This window comes from Notolepis coatsorum (genome assembly GCF_963971535.1).
Source record: "Notolepis coatsorum genome assembly, chromosome: 14".
Taxonomy (NCBI): Eukaryota; Metazoa; Chordata; class Actinopteri; order Aulopiformes; family Paralepididae; genus Notolepis; species Notolepis coatsorum.
Window position 1 is genome coordinate 29,494,863 of NC_140178.1, and position 19,284 is coordinate 29,514,146.

Genomic DNA, 19,284 nt, shown 5'->3' on the forward strand with positions numbered 1-19,284 from the left:
GGGTTGCCGTCTGTCAACACAAGTTGGAACCCTGGAGGAAGCGATATAAGGAAACAAACTGCCAATAACTGTGAAGTTATCTTCGAACCCGTATCAGGAAATAAGCCTCCACACATCTGGTTAAATTAAATGCGAAACAAGACCTCCTGTGCGTCTCATGTTACAAACTTGTCCTCGTGAGCAGAGCGCATCATAACTACATCTAAAGGTGCATTGTTTGCAAACATTAGAACGGACACGTGACTCATACGCACACAGGAACGGGAGAGAGGGAGGGAGGGAGAAAGGGAGGGAGAGAGGGTGGCAGGGAGAAAGGGACGGAGGGAGGGAGGGAGGGAAAGAGAGGAGAGGGAGGGAGGGAGGGAGAGAGAGGAGAGGGAAGGAGGGAGGGAGGGAGGGAGGGAGGGAGGGAGGGAGGGAGGGAGGGAGGGAAAAGAGTACTATATCTGCATGGGGGGGCACACACTATGGTATAGAGGGAGATGATATCTCATCTCTACAGTGGGGCGGGGGGGGGGGGGGCACACACCATAGAAGCTATGAAGGGAGAAAGGAAGCATTCCAGGGAAGGAGCTGTACCATAGGGAGCTCACACCATATAATAAATGGAAGGATGGAATGGAATGTGGTACCCACTATGATAGTGCAGGATGGATGGAAGGGGGGAGGGGAAGGGGGCACACACTATGATAATGCAGGATGGCACCCATTATAATAGTGCAGGATGGCCCATTATAATAGTGCAGGATGGCACCCATTATAATAGTGCAGGATGGCACCCATTATAATAGTGCAGGAGGGGGCACACCCTATAGGGAAGGCTACAGTGGGGAGGGGGGGCCCTGATGAAACTCCTAGTATCCTCTCATATACTGTACCATTTTAGCCATAAAAGGGGGAAAAAGGAGGGAGGGAGTGGAAATGGGAGGGAGGGATGGAGGAAGAAAAGGAGGTGAGGGAGGGAGAGAGAGAGAGGAGAGGAGAGGAGAAGGAGGGAGGGAGAGAGAGAGAGAGAGAGGGAGGGAGGGAGGGAGGGAGGGAGGGGGGCAACCTAGGGAGAGAGGGCGAAGCAACAGCAGAGGTGTATCCATTTCAAAGACAACACCGCCCCCTGCTGTCTCTATTCGACAAGTGCGTCATCACGCAGCCACTCCTCCCATGACGTCAGCCGACGTGCTCACACAACATGAACCCCAATTCCCAGAATTCCCTGTACCGAATCGTAGTCCGGCATTAAGGATGGCTTCCCGCGAGACGTCGCCACAGGCTTACGTCACGTTTACACTCACGAGGTCTCGCTGTCAGCCAAAACAGCATCACGCGATATTCCCCGAGACTCCCAGCATGCAACATTGTTAGCACAGGTAGCTTTAGCATGTTAGCATAGTTAGCTTAGCATTTTTAGCACAGTTAGCTGTCCACTGCTAACACGATTAGCTTAATACTGTTAGCCCCATTAGCTTAGCTCAATGTTGCTATCGCTCGATCAGCCTAGCACGGCTAGTTAGCTTAGCCTAGCCCCTTATAATAGCGTTTCCTACACGGCCCATTATCCTGTTGATTTGAGCGGCACAACACATCGCGACGTTTTGCACAACCCAGTCATATTTTATAACATAATTTTAACTTTATTAAGCATTCGTTTATAAATCCTACAGTATCAGCCCCGGCCGGCTCCGTATTTTAAATCTAACGCTCCCGATCCAGCCCGGTATTTCAAATCTAACGCACCCCCTCTAGGCCCCCACCAAGCAGACGCTCCTAGTGACGTCATCAGTGGTGGCCGCGATCTGCCATTTATTCCTCGAAGCAGAAGAAGAACCCTGCTTTCTTTGATCTTTACCACATTAAACCACGACCTCATTACCACTGATTTAAAAAATTCAAATAACGTGACACATCCTTTTGGTTCCATCTCACTCGCCATTCACTCAATTCATTCGATATCGCAACGCAGCGTCCATACGGTATGTACGACGTTCTCGCGGACAGTGCTATGGTGTCCCCGCGGCCGTACCCGTCCCTAGAGTTATCATAATGATACAAAAAATACCGGCATCCACTCCATAACCTCTAGCAGACTCATTCACACACATCCTCTCTCATCCACACAGTTACACTCATACTTCCATTCAGCAACCTAATCATTCTTAGCACTGGTTAACCTTGTACATCATGCAGCATCATTTGGTAGCCTTTCAGCCACCATGGATGAAGCTATAAGTTCCGTCATCTCAACACATCAGTCGTACTAAACATTATTAGCCCCAAGCATTCCCTGTTAGCTTGCAACGTAGCTTAGCATGTATTAGCCCTGCTTTGTATAGCAGTAGCTTCCCGGGTATAAAACGGCTTTATTCCGTATTGGTTGTAATATAGTAATCCGCGACGTTTAGCGTTATGATGACGTACGTTTGATTATAGCCATGATACCATGCATGTGTCATCCTATTTCATCTAAACAACATATATACATTGTTACATACCAAAGTCCTTATATAATGCCTCATCGCTTCTAAGTGCAGTTTTTTTGTTCGAACATAAGCGCAGATCTTTATAACCCCCCAGTGCACAAGTGCTAATTTTTCCGAGGTTTAAGAGGACTACTTTACGCGCTCCAGACCTCTTGTTCCGTAAGAATTAAACGGATTCGTACGACGTTGATTTGTCTCCCCTTCATTTCATTAGTGCCGATAAGGCTTTGCGCTCAATCGTTTAACCCGATCGCGCCAATCCCCTTCATTTCATTAGTGCCGATACGGCTGTGCGCTCAATCGTTTAACCCGATCGCGCCAATCCCCTTAATTTCATTAGTGCCGATACGGCTGTGCGCTCAATCGTTTAACCCGATCGCGCCAATCCCCTTAATTTCATTAGTGCCGATACGGCTGTGCGCTCAATCGTTTAACCCGATCGCGCCAATCCCCTTAATCTCATTAGTGCCGATACGGCTGTGCGCTCAATCGTTCAACTCGATCGCGCCAATGCAACCATTCCCTACCCCTGTTCGAAATCTGCCCAAACAAACCCCGACAACACAGACACATCTTCAACTCACCGTTTGGCCTCTGCTGGTTGTTGTTGCTCGAGGATGGTGTAGTCAGGCGTCGTTGCTCTGCTCTGAGAGTTTTTGAAGTTCTGTTGTGTCCTTGTCCTGGGTTCCGTTCGGATGTACAGACCGGCAGTCACGGCGCCAGATTAATGTATCTTCTCAATGATTCTATAGCTATATGATCGTTCTCTAATGTATAGTGGAATAGCTGCTTACTCTGCTGTTGTATCACGTTATAATAAAGAGTTCATTCATCTGATTGGTCCTTTGGAAAATCACGTGGAGGCGGAGACAGCGCTGCGGGTGAAAACGGTTCTGACCGTTGTTTTATTGGAATATCCAACAGCTTAAATTATCTGGTTCACAGCATCAATTATTTTCTATCTCTAATCAGCTTTTCCCGGAGGGCTTCTTAGTGGCGTCTCTTATTCTCGAACTGGTGGGGTGGTTTCTCCGTCTCTGCTTCTCCGTTCTCTCTGCGTGTCTCTCTGCGTCTCGGTGTCTCTGTCTCCCCTCCATCATTCAACCTGTAGGTTTTATAGAGAAGAGAGAATCCCCCCCCACCCTTGCCCCATCCAGTGCCGTCACCCCAGAGAGCCTGCTTTTCTATTGGCTAGAAGGTCTCCCCTCTAAGTGAGTCATTTGGTTCTTGCGAAACAGCGTTATAAGGTGACCTTACAGAGGGGATATGAACTAGTTTCCTTTTAGAATGATTTACCCAAGTGTCCCTGAATGCGACCCTCATACCGATTGAAATAATGGGCTGTTTGGACTGCTTAGCTAAAGTAAACAGAACTCGGGGGCTGGCCTTCAGGCCTGACTTAAAGTTAAGTATTGGGCCCTCCATCCCTGTTCATTGTGGAGGAAGATGTGTCATCTGTTTGCCATTTGATCTGCTCTTTTATCTTTATGGCACTCTGGGCCTTTCCTATAACTGCTAAGTGAAGGCTGAAGGGGTGCACTGTTAGCTTTTTGACTGAGTTCTCCTGTGGCTTTTTCCATCAACCGCTAGATGATTTTAATCCTTCCTGTAATGCTTATATGGGTCATTTTGATCCATTTCGACTGAGGCCAGTTAACAGCCTTCTTGTTGACTCAAATGTATGGTTAACCTAACAGGTGATTTGGCATGGCTGTGAGTCTCTATTTTTCTAAGAGAAAATAACCTAGTTCTTTGCTATTTCATATATGTGCATAATTTCTATTGTTTAATTTACAGGTTTTATTTAGATAAATATACGACACCATATTATAGCCAGAGGCTCATTTCCGTCTGTAGTCCGTTTGTACAAATTACAAATGTACACAAACTGCATAATCACAAGAACAGACAACAGTACATGTACAAGTTACTAAACAACTTCACAACCATAAGAAACAGACAATGACAACGCAATATGTGATGTGGCGAGACAAACCTGGAAATAGGAAGACTATATGTTTCAGAAGGTATTTAGTATAAATGTATACAAAATATATACTAAAGTGAATAAACTAAACTGAACTTCATAAAAGTCAGTCAAACTTGACAAAAGCTCCAACAGTGATCTCCAAGCCCACGTGGTTAAACTCAAACAACAGAATAAACCTCCCCCCCCGGATATCCTTTACGTAACTGATTGGCCGGGAGGTTTTGGAGACTATTGGTTCTTCTGCTTTGCTCCCTACCAGTAGTGTATATTGGGCCGTTTTGAGTTTTCAGAGCCTCCTCAGAGAGTTTCAGAGCCTCCTCCTCAGAGAGTTTCAGAGCCTCCTCCGTAGAGAGTTTCAGAGCCTCCTCCTCAGGGAGTTTCAGAACCTCCTCAGAGAGTTTCAGAGCCTCCCTGATTGATTGATTGATTGAAAAGTTTATTAACAGATTGCAGAATGGGTACAGTACAGTACAGCTCAATACATACAATTGTTAAGGGGATGCAGACAAGAGAAAGACTTTCGTCTTGTTTACATCAGGGTCCCCCATTTTCAATTCATCATAACATATATGACATACATGACATACAGATAGACAGTACTGCTACATCTATACATTTATGACATATCAGATTTGCAAATACAGTACTGTTTGTGATACAAAAGTGTCCAGAAAAAGAGTGTATATACATTTGGCGTAGAAACTGTACATTGGAGGAGGTTGGGTGGGTTGGGTGGGTTGGGTGAGGGCTGTACATTGGAGGTGGGGGGGGGGGGGGGGTTGGGTAGGGGACACACACACATTTTACACTGTACATTGGAATACTGACAAAGCCTTACTTGGTCATTTACTGTACAACTAGGTTAGGACATTTGTAGGGGCCAGTTTCGAATTGCAGTCTCACGTAGGTGTTTTTTTGAGAGTGTTTTTGAAAGTGGGTAGTGATTCACATTCCTTTACAGCTTTAGGTAGGGCGTTCCACATTGATGTGGCATAATTGCGAAACGTGTTTAGTCCCTTGTTTGAGCCGAATCTGGGTTTTACATAAATCAAATCAAATCAAATTTATTTATAGGGCCCGACAACACACGTTAATGTCCCCATGGGCCGTACAGGTCTTCTTTAAACAAGTCAAGAAGACAACATAACAATAAGTCAAGAACAGAACAAGAACACTAGATGAATGCAAATAAATGAAAGAATGCAAGCACTCCCAGACATACCCCACGCGAAGGTAAGGAAAAACTCACTAAAACCTAACAATAGGGAAAAAAAGCTCCACAGGCAATGTGGAGGAGAGAAACCTTAGAAGGGCCGTTCAAGGGGGGATCTCCCTTCTTAGATGTCGGTGATAGTAGTGTTGCAGACGGACAGTTGGTAAGCATGCACTCATGTGTGTGGTGAAACACAGATGAGTGCATGCAATAGCAACTGTACATTTTGAAAAATTTAAGATAGAGCTAATAGCGATAGCAACTGAACATTTTGAAAGATTAAAGATAGAGTTGATAGCGGATCTATTTGAGGCACAGGGGCGGCGCAAGAGGGTCACGTCCTCCCCGTCTTAGTCACGGGACATTCAACACTCCGGTCGTTGCTCAGGGACAGCCGGAGACAGGGGGAAGGGGGGTGGCGCAGAGAGGGTCGCGAACTCCCCGACATCATCGCGGGACATCCGGCACTCCGGTCACCACTACGAGACCTCCGAAGACAGGGGGGCACGCAGAGGGGGTCGCAATCTCCCGGCCTTCGTCACGGGACGTCCAACACTCCGGTCAACACTCCAGGACAGCAAGTCATAGGAAGACAGGGAGACGGGACAGGCGTTAGACAGCTCATGAGATTGTAGTAGGCGGACATAGCAATAGATACAAGTGGTAGGCATATATGTGAATGGAGTAGATATATGAAGTAAGCGTATTATGTGAATAGAATAGAAGTACTTAACCCAGCAATGAAACCGCGTTGACTGTTAATCTGTTAACAGTCTGTTAATCAGTTGACAGGACCACGGACAGACGGCGGTGAATAACTGATCCAATGCCTCGGAGGTGCATGTAGAGCAGTCACTACAAGCTTGGCCAAGACCCCGAGGCATCCATCACCTTGGTCAGCGCCAGGAGACGGGTACTCAGAGAGAAGAGGGAGGGAGGGGGGGGGGGGGGGAGAGGGGGGGGGGGGAAGAGTTAGAGAGTTCCCATGTTTGTGGTGCTGCAAAGGAGCAGACATGTAGTACCCTGTAGTGCCATGTAGTACCCCGTAGTGCCATGTAGTACCCTATAGTACCCCATAGTGCCATGTAGTACCCCGTAGTATCCTGTAGTACCCTGTAGTGCCATGTAGTACCCTGTGGTGCCATGTAGAGCTATGTAAGCCATGTAGTACCCTGTAATGCCATGCAGTACCAAGTAGTACTCTGTGGTACCATGTAGTACCCTGTACCCTAACTAAACTACCCTATAGTAAACTACCCAGTGGTACCATGTAGTACCCTGTACCATAACTAAACTACACAGATTAATCTAAAGGTCAGTCCCCGACCAGGTGAGATCAAGGTAGGTTGAAGGAGAGAGAGAAAAGATGAGTCTTAAGCAGGGATTTAAAAGCTTCGACAGAGCAGGCGCCCCTGATGACGGCAGGTAATTTGTTCCACAGGTAGGGAGCGCGGTAGACAAAGGCTCTGTGGCCGGCGGATTTCTTTTTAACCCTAGGGGTCGATAGAAGCCCCGCATTTTGTGAGCGCAGAGCACGAGCGGGCGAGTATCGGGAGATGAGATCAGATAGATAGAGCGGTGCAAGCCCATTTAAAATTTTGTAGGTGAGGAGTAGCACTTTAAAGTCAGAGCGGGCTTGGATAGGAAGCCAATGTAGGGCGGACAAAACTGGTGTGATGTGATCAAATTTTCTAGTTCTAGTTAGTATCCGTGCAGCCGCATTTTGCACGAGTTGAAGATTTTTGATGCTTGAATTAGGTAAGCCTGAAAAAAGTGCATTACAGTAGTCCAGACGTGATGAGACAAAAGCATGAATCAGGGTTTCAGCATCAGCCAGAGTTAAAATGGGGCGTATTTTTGCGATATTACGAAGATGGAAGAATGCAATTTTGGTGACATTTTTTATATGTGCATTAAATGAGAGGGAGGAATCAAAAATGACTCCGAGGTTTTTTATGGTGGAGCTCTGGGATACATGACAGGTATCAAAGTTGAGGGAGATGTCCTGAAACAGGCCTCTGTGGTTTGGGGGGCCAACAATTAACATCTCAGTTTTATCTGCATTAAGGAGTAGAAAGTTTTGCGACATCCATTTTTTGACGGCAAGCAAGCAGGCCTCAAGGTTTTGTAGTTGGGAGGAATCATTTGGCTTAATAGGTATATATAATTGGGTGTCATCAGCGTCAAAATGAAAGTTTATGCCAAATTTGCGTATGATATCGCCGAGGGGTAGCATGTAAATCGAAAATAGCAAAGGGCCCAGGACAGAGCCTTGTGGGACACCACATTGCACTGGGAGGGTCTCAGATGTTAAATCATTATAGACCACGCAGTGTGTTCTATCAGTTAAATAGGATTTAAACCAAGCTAGTGCGAGACCCCGAATGCCAACATGGTTCTCAAGCCGACCTAGAAGAATCGAGTGATCGATAGTGTCAAAGGCTGCACTGAGATCAAGCAATAAGAGCACAGAGGTGAGGTTTGAGTCAAGAGAGAGCAGTAAGTCATTTGTGACTTTGGTAACCGCCGTTTCGGTGGAGTGTAAGGCTCTAAAGCCAGATTGAAATGATTCATTAAGATTATTGTTTGATAAATGGTCAGTAAGTTGCGTTGCGACGATCCGTTCTAACACTTTGGATAGGAATGGGAGATTGGAGATAGGTCTGTAATTTTTCAAGATTAGAGGGTCGAGGTTCGGTTTTTTAAGTAATGGTTTAATGACGGCTGATTTAAAGGCCAGGGGCACCACGCCAGTAGACAAAGAGGTGTTGAAGATATTGAGTAGGGCAGGGCCTAGAGTTGGAAAGAGTTTTTTGATGAGAGTTGCTGGGAGAGGGTCAAACAGACAGGTTGAAGGTTTAGCCGCGCCAACCAGTTTAGAGAGGGCACTAAGTGAGACGTTTTCAAGGCAGCATAGCGTATGACTGGAATCAAAGTCAGGGGGAATGCCCGTCAAGGGTTGGGAGGGACTCAGATTGTTGAGTAAAGCAACAATTTCATCTCTAATGAGGTCAATTTTCTTGGTAAAAAATGTCATGAATTCATTAGCCGAGAACGCATGGTTTAGGGCACTTGGTTGTTTCTGCGTAAGTTTTGCAACTGTGTCAAACAGAAACTTTGAATTGTTTTTGTTTTCATTTATGAGCCTGGAAAAATAAGAGGTTTTGGCAAGTGAGAGTGCCTTTTTGTAGTTACGTAAACTATCATTCCAGGCGAGGCGGAATACTTCGAGTTTGGTCGAACGCCATTTATGTTCAAGTTTGCGACAAGCCTTTTTAAAGGAGCGCGTTTCCTCCGTAAACCAGGGAGTTAGTTTTTGCGGAGCACGTTTAATTTTAGGTTTAAGGGGAGCGACAATGTCGAGGGTGCTACGAAGGGCGGCATTAAGTTTGTCTGTAAAGAGATCAAGGGGGCCAGAGTAAGAGAGGAAGGGAGAGAGGGTGTCTGGTAGGCAGTTAACTAGAATTGGGACAGTTGAGGCGTTAATACGACGGCTCATGTAGGATTCTACACTGTCTGGGCGAGAAACCGTCAGATCAATTTGAAATTTGATGAGGTAGTGGTCTGAGAGAGCAGGAACATAGGGGGAGACGGTCAAATTTGACACAGTGAGACCGCGGGCTAGGACTAGGTCAAGGGTGTTCCCACCACTGTGAGTGGGTTGGTCAACGATTTGAATGAGACCGACAGAGTCAATGATGTCGGTAAAAGCCTTATTTAGGGGATCTAGAGTTTTATTGGAATGAATGTTAAAATCACCAACAATTAAAAGTGGAGCTCCCTCTGGTGTTGTGATCGTGGTATTCACTGACCTTTGGGAAGTATTTTGACATGTACATGGGTACCTTGGTCGCGTAGTGTATCTTGTAGACCAGGCCCATTGCAAGTTGCTGTACTCTGTCGTCTACTCTAAGCCATCCTAGGTTGTCAAAGTGGGCAGGGGTGAGGTGGGTTCTAGGAGTTAGGTCAAGCAGTAGTCTGACTAGCTTGTTTTGAGATGTTTGTAATTTGTTTTTTAGTGCCTCAGTGAGAGAGTGTGGTAACATTGACATGTACATAGAATATACGACAAGAGCCTCCTCAGAGGAGCCTTCTCCTCAGAGAGTCTTAGTCTACTTAGTCCAATTGTTACATGAACCTTTTTCAATTGTTTTACTCATGTTGAGGTCTCTCTGGGAAAACCGCTGTGTTCCCCTCTTACATAAAGAGCAGAATTGACGCCGCTTTTATTCCCAGGCTCGAGAGGCCATTGAAGACGTCATGAGCGCGTTTTCTTATTGGTCAAGAGACATGTCCGTGAGTTACAGGGCCTGTGCTACAGACCGCTGTCATTGTAAAGGATGGATGATGCGATGCAGTCGAGACTATTGGTCCTTCTGCTCTGCTCTCTAACAGTAGTGTATATTGGGCCGTTTTGTCTACTTAGTCCAATGTGTTACATGAACCTTTTTCAATTGTTTTACTCACGTTGAGGTCTCTCTGGGAAAACCGCTGTCTTCCCCTCTTACATAAAGAGCAGAATTGACGCGGTTGTTATTCCCAGGCTCGTCGTATGAGAGCCTGTGTCTGTGTCTCTAGTACCGGCTTCCTGCTGCTCGTCTCGCGTACATCTCCGGGGGGAGATGACGGAGTAGATCAAACATTGGCAGGGGGGTTTCACGCCCGTTAGGTGGGCCACCGGGAGCAGTGCATTCGCGTACTGGCCGTCTTGGTGGCGCCCTCTGTGATGTTTTGGATCGACACGCGTACCTACCCCCCTCTTAGGACTGAGGGCGGAGGCGTGACAAGGGCACGGGATTTGTCCTGGTTGCGCCGGACCGGATCAGTTTAACTCGTTGTCCGCCGGGGCGCAGACAAGTTCTGGTAACCCGAAGGACCCTGAGCTTTTCCGGGGGGAAAATGCCTGGGCGGGCCGGACGTCACAGGGGTTGATGTCATGAATGTGTGTGTCATATAGGTGCCACTACGAGTTGCCCTTAACAGTGTTTTTGCACAATGTTAGGTGGGTTCGTCCTTCTCCATTCGTTTTCACCCCTCCCTCCCTGCTAAACTGGGGATGGGAGGGGGCTGTCGGGGAGGCTGCTTCTGTCAACTCCTCTATGCATCCCTGTGTAGGTCCCGGTCCTCCAGGCCAAGGTCGGGCCTTGCCCTCGTTGACCTGTTGGCCTGGGTTAACCCTTTTTAAACCTGAAACGCCTTGAACTGCATTGTAGCCTGTGTATACGCGCAGTTATGTTTCCGGGTTTTCTTAGTGGGTTAAGGGAGCAACCACTTTCTGTTAATAAACATAAGGGGGTGGTTGTCTCCCCGGTGTGTTGGTAGCAGAGTCGACTCTCTGGTGGAGCCCGGGTCTGACCCCGGCTGCCCGAAAGTATGCCCCTGCATGTTTCGTGACGTCTGCCAATTGTGTCAAACTCTTTCTCTGAACCTCGACCCGTGGGATTAATAAATTGGCAGGGTCAGGGTTCGTGGTGGAATCTGTTCGCTGGCGGAGTTGGCTAACTCCGACTCCGCAAGGTTCGTCGCCCCATGAGATTGTGACATGGTGCACGGCATACCGAACACCCTTTCCGCCGGGATACTGTTCTTGCAGTAAGCCCCTTAGGCGCCTGTCTAGTCCGCAGTGCTCCGGGCGCAGGTCGAGTTCTGCTCTAAAGACCTGTCGACCTGGATTGAGGGATCAACCTCCTTGGAGGGTTGTGTCCCCGGCGTGCCAGCTGGCCCCACGACGTTGTGGGGGGGAAGCCTCCTTGGGAGCACTTCGGAGCGGCGTGCCAGGGGGAGAGGGGCCTTCACCTATTTTAGGCCCTGTCCGATACGCTGGCGATGTGAGGGGTGGTGTCACCAGTGACCGTCTGGTGGGGTCTCGATGCCTCACCAGGCCCCTTTTTCAGGGGGTCCTGACCCCCGGGATGTGGCCTGGGGCTGGGGCCTCCTCCGCGCCCCGCTGCTACGGCCTTGCCACAGGGTTTTTTTTTTTTACCCCGACCCCACGATGTCGGGGGCTGTGACAGGTTTTTTTGCTTCACGTCCGTTCCCGAGTAGTCGCAGGCCCTTCTAAACAAAGGTAAGTCCCACGGTTTGCTCACCCTGTGCGTTTGAGGTGCTAAACCCTCTTTGCACAGTTGGGTCCGATCTCCCTCCCGTCCCTCACTAGGGGGGGCGGGGGGGCCCGGATCCTCCCCGGTATTCTGATGGTTGTAGGGGACCTCAGCAGGTACATCTGTCTGGCTTTCTGCTCTGCTCCACTCTTGTGTTCCAATAGAGCAGACCGCAAAGCTATACGAAAAATAACGAAGGTTATCCTATAACCCTAGTCATTTGAGTATAGCGAGCGCTCTGCTCTGACTCACTGAGGACCCCGCGTGTCTTCCGTTTTCGGCGGTGAAAGACTGGGGAAGGAGCTGGTAGTATGGCCATGACCCCGCTTATATATGAGCGGATATGGGAGTGGTCAGGCAGGTGGGTGCGTACACGTGGTTGAAAGTTTCATGATAGCATATTATTAAAGGGATAGTTCAAATAGAGCAGAGCGCTCGCTATACTCAAATAACTATGTTATAGGATAACCTTCGTTTTACAGTGCTCAAGAAAGCACATAAGACTCCACACATGTCCTTCATGTGTGTTTTGACCTGCTGCCAGCGTTGCGTTGTTATTATGGGCTGAGCCGCCACGCAGGATAATGACGCCGCGCGCACGCGCGCGCGCACACGCACGCGCGGCCCCGCGCGCATGCGCATATGTTCCCTCGCGCACAATAATACACTTTGTTTGTATAGCCTTTCATACAGAAACTGCAGCTCAAAGTGCTTCACAACAGAATTAAGACAGGCATAAAATGAGCACATAAAGTGCAGACATATAAAATCAGTTTTTCACATTAGGATCTAACATCCCAACAGGCAACCTTGTTTATGGTTTAATTCAGTTTTAATATAAATAATAAAAATAAAGAGAAGATTAATTAATTATCTACTCAGTCCCGAAGTTTGTGATGTAGATATGGAATGTCCCGGGTTGCTGCTGTTTGCAGAGTGTGTTGTTGTCCGGGGGTGAGTGGTGGTGGGTGGGGGGTTGAATCAAAACAGTTGTCAATTCGGAATTGACGGCTGTTTTGATTTGGCCCTTCGTTCGCCGTCGTTCACCTTTGGACGGCGGTGCACTCTGTGGGCAGCGGCAACTTGGGACGTTCCATATTTACATCACAAAGAGTCCCAGACTGGTTGAAGACACCAGCCTATAGCGGCTATTGTTATGATAATGCGAGGTAGCGCCGCAGGTAAACACAACGATCCGAGCCGAGCGCAGCGCGTTCTCGCGAGCGCGTGCATGTGCGTGCACGCGCTTCTGCTCAAATCTTTAATACTCAGTGAGGTACCACTGAGTGGTACCCCGTGCCATGAACAACGCATGCCTGCCTGCTGCCCTCAGGAAAGCGCTTTAAACAGCCTGCCTGTAAAACAAATGGAAGAAAGTTTGGGTTTGTTCCAGAGGAATGGTCAGTTTACTAACATGCACCCTTTGACCCCTTGATTTAATTTTTTTTTTTTTATTATTATTGGACGTGACAGATCAACAATGTAGGGATCCCGTTCTGGCAGTGTCATGTCTCTTGTGCCTGTTTTGTCTTGAATGTGTAGAAATGCAGCCGTTTGCCGTATCATGCTCTAAATTGCCCCTTGCCGGACTAATAACGTTTTTTTTATTGAATTGAATGTATCTAATGGAGGTGATGATCATCATGTATCTAATGGAGGTGATGTTCATGTATCTAATCGAGGTGATGATCATGTATCTAATCGAGGTGATGATCATCATGTATCTAATAGAGGTGATGTTCATGTATCTAATGGAGGTGATCATGTATCTAATAGAGGTGATGTTCATGTATCTAATGGAGGTGATCATCATTGATTCCTTTTTTTTATGGATGGAAGAGCCGCACATTGACGGGCAAAGAGCCGCATGCGGCTCGCGAGCCGCGGGTTGGCCACCCCTGGTCTAGATAAACGATGACGCCACAGCTCACTACGCATGCTCAGACTGTGGCGGGCCGTAATAATATCTGGCCCGTCAGATTGTTTGGCGAATATTACTTTACTATTTCTCTATATATCAGACTGACTATAGGCTAGCTAGGCTATATATTTCAGCTATAATGTCCTAACAGAGAAACTACCACCACCTAAAACATCCTTATTACACCTAGCGCTTTGAAGTAATAATAACTTCGGTGGACTTGGTGCTGAAATGTCATTCAAACTATCCTTACTTATATATGCGACGACGGCACCACATGTACAATGCAATTAATGAATGTCTTGTTGTAATTAGTATATATATAGTTTGTGATAAGGACTCGCCATATTTAGTTTCAGAATCCGGAGATTGTTAGCCCCTTTCGTGAATGTGATGCACCGAGTGAATCCACAGTCACTTGCTCCTCAATAGGAAACCAACCTAGATTTACCCTGAAGGACTGGTTCTAACCGAACCGTTCGTTATACAAGTATCACAGAGAAATGTCAAAGGTACTCACAGTTGCACAAGCGTTTTGAACAGAGATACGGGATGGTTTGAAAGCTCGGCGTTGCTAATAAACATTTTAAATATCTTTTATAAACTGCTCAAAACGGCATTATTTCCGGCGTTGGCTGCCTGGTGTGATCACAGCGCATGCGCATCATGCACCCAACGCCGGAAATAATGCAGTGTTGACCAGTTTATAAAGAATATTTAAAATGTTTATTAGCAAGGCGGTTAGGTGGTCGAGCGGAGATTGCGTTCGTCACCAGCCCCGGAGCTGTGAGCTTGGTTCGCCTGTTCGAATCCAGCTCACAGCTCCGGGGTTGTCACCAGCTTGGCTGGCCGTCTGCACTGATACAATTGGCTGTATCAGAAGGTGGGAGAAGCTGGCGGGGTGGGTCCGGGTCGTTGTAAACAGCGACTCCTACAGTTCGGTCGGGGCGCCTGCTAAGCGCGGATTGGACGTGAGGGGGATAGTGTGGTCCTCCCACACGCTACGCCCTCTCAATGAGAATCCGCGCTGCCAGGTGAAAAGAAGCGGTGATTGGCTGGACGTGTGTCGGAGGAAGCACGTGGTAGCCTCCACTCTCCCAAATGATCTGACTGTGGGGGGTAAAGCGCAGCGACCAGGAAGGGACTGGGAATTGGCATACGACTAACATTGGGATGGGAGAAAATCGGAGGAAAAAATGGAGGGGGAAAAAGACCAAAAAAAAATGTTTATTAGCAACGCCGAGATGTCAAACCATCCCGTATGTCTGTCCGAAACCCTCGTGCAACTGTGAGTATCTTTGAAACGTCTCTGTGATACTTGTATAACGAACGGTTCGGTTAGAACCAGTCCTTCATGGTAAATCTAGGTTGGTTTCCTATTGAGGAGCAAGTGACTGTGGATTCACTCGGTGCATCACAGTCACGAAAGGGGCTAGGAGATTGTGATCTCAACATTGACATTGTATCTCTCCGTCGCCCAGTGCGCAGAAGTAAAGCATTGAATCGTGACATATCTAGATTGGTTGTTTCCTCTGGACTGCATAATCCTCCGCTATATCTATCTATTTATCATCTATGTATGTCAATATAGCCAATGGAAATGATATCGCTTATCGCCACCTACTGGCCCGCATGCTTGTTGGAGCAATTTATATGCGTTTATGTGTTTGCGTCTGGATCAGGTTTTTTTTTTAACACTGTCGTGTGGACGAGGATTTCTTTTTAAACGGAGCCTGAGAATATCCGTTTGGCAAAAGATCCAGATACGTGGGGACATGGCCTGAGGCTTCCGTCGTGAAAGTGGGGGAGGATGAGGAGGAGTGAAGAAGGCTCTCGCCGTGATTATGACACATACTGTAAGGAAGAGAACTACACAGACATTCCATACAAGTATTGATTGTGATTGAAAGTTGTCCTATGTCACTATTGTGTTGCTATGGAAACGGAAGGCATATTGCAGTTGCAAGAGTTTAGTTTATTAGGATCCCCAATAGTTGACCTAAAGAGCGCTGGCTAATCTATCTGGGGTCCGACTTACAAAACATACAATATACAAAAGTACAAGTTCAGAGAAGAACTAATAAAAACGAGCAAGAATTCATAATCGGACAGAACAAGATGGATGTCTATGTGACTATGTTAATGGGTCAATGATAAACACCAGACCTTCTGTTCCCATAGCAACAGACTATAGTGAATACTGAATAGGACAAGTGAGCCCGGTGCTAACTGCCCTGTCCAGTTCCTGAATGTAAAATCAAGGTATGTGACATCACAGGCTGTACCCCCCCCCCCCCTCCCTGTTCCTAAGGCTACATTTAAAGGGGAACACCACCTAAATTAAGAATTCCAATATGTTATTTCCATGGCCTTGGTAAGTTCAATATTTGTGAACACTAGTCTGTCTATGGTAAAAAAGGCGAAACAGCGCCTCTACCACCTGAGACAATTAAGGAAGTTCAGAGTATCAGGGAAGATACTCCACTCCTTCTATTCCGGGGCTGTATGGCATTCTGACTGGGAACATCACTGCCTGGTTTGGAAACAGCATGGCCCAGGATAGGACGGCCCTACAAAGAGTGGTGCGCTCAGCAGAATGGACTATGGGTATTGCACTACCACCCCTGCCGGACTTATACAATAGGAGGTGTAAATCCAGAGCCTGCTGAATAATGAAGGACCCTCACCACCTCAATAACAGCCTGTTCAAGCTGCTGCGGTCAGGCAAGCGCCTCCGTATACACGCAACAAGAACAGAGAGACTGAATGAACACAATGAACACTGATCTCTCCACACACAGGCACACATGAACACACACACAACACAACATGCTGCACTTGCACACACACAAACGCACCACAGGTCACTTTAAACACACAATAAACTGACAATTTAAAGGAAGGAAAAGGACACTTTAAGAAAATAACTTGTTCTGATTGTTGTATAGTATAATTAGTAACAGCAAGTATAGCATAGGGACATAGAATAAAAACTGCACATTGTATAGAAATGTACATAGGATCCAGTGCCTTTAAGCGATTTATTAACATTTATGTCTATTCTAGTTATCTTTTTATTATTATTACTTACTATTACTATTGTTTTATTGCACAATTGTAGCGGGCATGACCAACCACATTTCACTGTATGCCCTGGCATATATGTGATGAATAAACTCTTGAATCTTGAATCTTAAATCTTCAGTAACAAAGACCAGAAAATTAACAGGGCTTGACCTCACTAACCAGCCCTGGTCCAGCCCGGTAGTTGATAGCGGATGGCTTCTCTACATGGTTTTGTACAGGGGAGATTGATGAACACATGGTCATCTTCCTCGACATATATGCTACTAAGGACACGGTGACCAGGGCTGGGATTGTGATTTTCCAGCACATTTACCACGCACCGGGTACTACTTTGGGTGAAATACGATAAAAATGTTCAGACAGGTGCAGCTGCACAGCATTCTCTCCGTGCCTATCTCCAAACCCGGGACTGGATGCTGCTGCTGCAGAGCATGTCTTTGGACCCCAGTGACTGGATGGATGGTTCATGGTTATGAGCCAGTTCCAACACTCATGAAGCATTTGACATTGTGGATAAGTATTGTTTTCTAACTTAATATTCGAGATATTAAAATAAACAAATAAAGCTACTTTTTTATTTACATTTAAAAGTGGGTGTGGCCGTTTTTCCACCAAGGAGTGGTTTCCATACAAAATAAATGTTTGCAATCCATTCAGAATCATGAAAAAACCCTAGTTTGATACCTCACAAGGTGCTTATGGCAAAAATAAACATTTAAAATTTGTCACAGATAAGGTTCCGGGTACTCCAACTTTCAGCAGCTGTCACAGGTTTTCCTATGGGAGTTGAAATCTTTTTACGTGTTCAGTGTTTCCCCTATATGCATTCACAGACGCTGCTATGAACTACTAGACCAGGGGTGGCCAACCAGTCAGAGACTAAGAGCCACAAAAAAATTACTGTGGTACCACAAAGAGCCACACCATATACCAGCGTTTCTCAACCTTTTTTTTCAGTCACGGCACCCTTCATGTGTTTATAGGTCTCACCCTCTGGCCTCTGAAGTTGCTAATGTCTTTTTTATTTGGGCCTCACAGGGTTAAAAGTACCCTGTGAGACCCACGGTTGCAAAATTACAAAATCACTTTTAGCCATTTAAAAAAATAATGTTTATTTAAAAAATGTTAAAGGGGAACTATTTTACTATTTCTTTCACTATTTGGGCACTTTTACACAATTCCTGTGAGTCTATGGAACACCTAGGTTTTTTCCAAAAAAGAATTCATTGTTTTGTATTTCTAATCAAGTACTAAAAACCGCATTTTTCTACCTCAAGATCTTAAGCCGTTTTGAGGCTGGGCTCCAACCACTGTGTGGCCTGGTGCCAACTGCCACATCAACTGCCACATGATTATGCAGCTGAGAAATCTCTGACATCACAGATATGCACATTTTCAGATGACTCAGTTCAGTGAGGGTGAATATTGTGAGAGGAGAATTGGAAGAATTCGCCAATATGAGAATTAGAGACATATATCCTATTAATATAAGTCCACATAGCTAAGAAACAATGGTAAACACTGAAAAAAGCCATTTATAAGATAGTTCCCCTTTAAGCACATGTATAGTCAATTGGTCCTGTTGTTCAGCCTCACAATGCTATTTGATAGTAAATGTGTTTATATGTCCCACCCTCTGGCCTCTGAAGTTGCTAATTTCTTTTTAATTTGGGCCTCACAGGGTTAACCTCTTAAGCCCGAGATATACAGTAAAAGTGTATATTTTCAGCATTATGTTTGTTTACCAATTATTTTAACTGTTATTAGTGAAATATAAGATTATAGAAATCTCAGGGCATTGAGTCGGAAACCGGCGCATATTGACAGGAGGAAGTGGCACAGCCAAAAGTGAGTGTAGTCTTTTGAAGGAAGAGACTCAGGGCTTTCAAATTTCGAAAAACTACCCTACCCAGCTCACACCAGCCCCTGTCAATCATCTGACTTCTGGATTTACTTTTTAATTTCTCTTATTTTTTGGGATTATCTCCCACAAACCTGAACGTTATTGCCATAAAACAGAACGCAGTTAGTTTCTCTACCTTTCTGTGAACGTCTTGCAAAAAACAGTGTTGCAATATGATGAAGAATGGTGGAGAAATTTACATTATAAAAAAGATGGCAGAATTCAGTACTGTATCTACAAAACCTTCTGTTTAATCATCTTCCCTTTATTCATTTGCTTAGATTTTTCAGGTCTGGTCAATTTTAGCATGGTGTTATTTACAGTCAAAGATAATTTTTTATTTTTATTTTTTAAACTTTATTTTTTTAGCGTTTATCGCTTTTCTGGTCAAGCATGACTGACAGTTGTAGGGTGAAACGAGAGAGAGAGCAGGGGGAGACATTCGGCAAATGACGGCGAGTCCGGGAATCGAACTCGGAGTCAACCAGATCCGTGACGCAGCACGGAGTCCCGCGACTCAGCGCGGTAACATGGTGTGCTACTGGAGCACCCCGATAATTTTCTTTTTTTTAAATAGAATTGATATTCTCCTTTG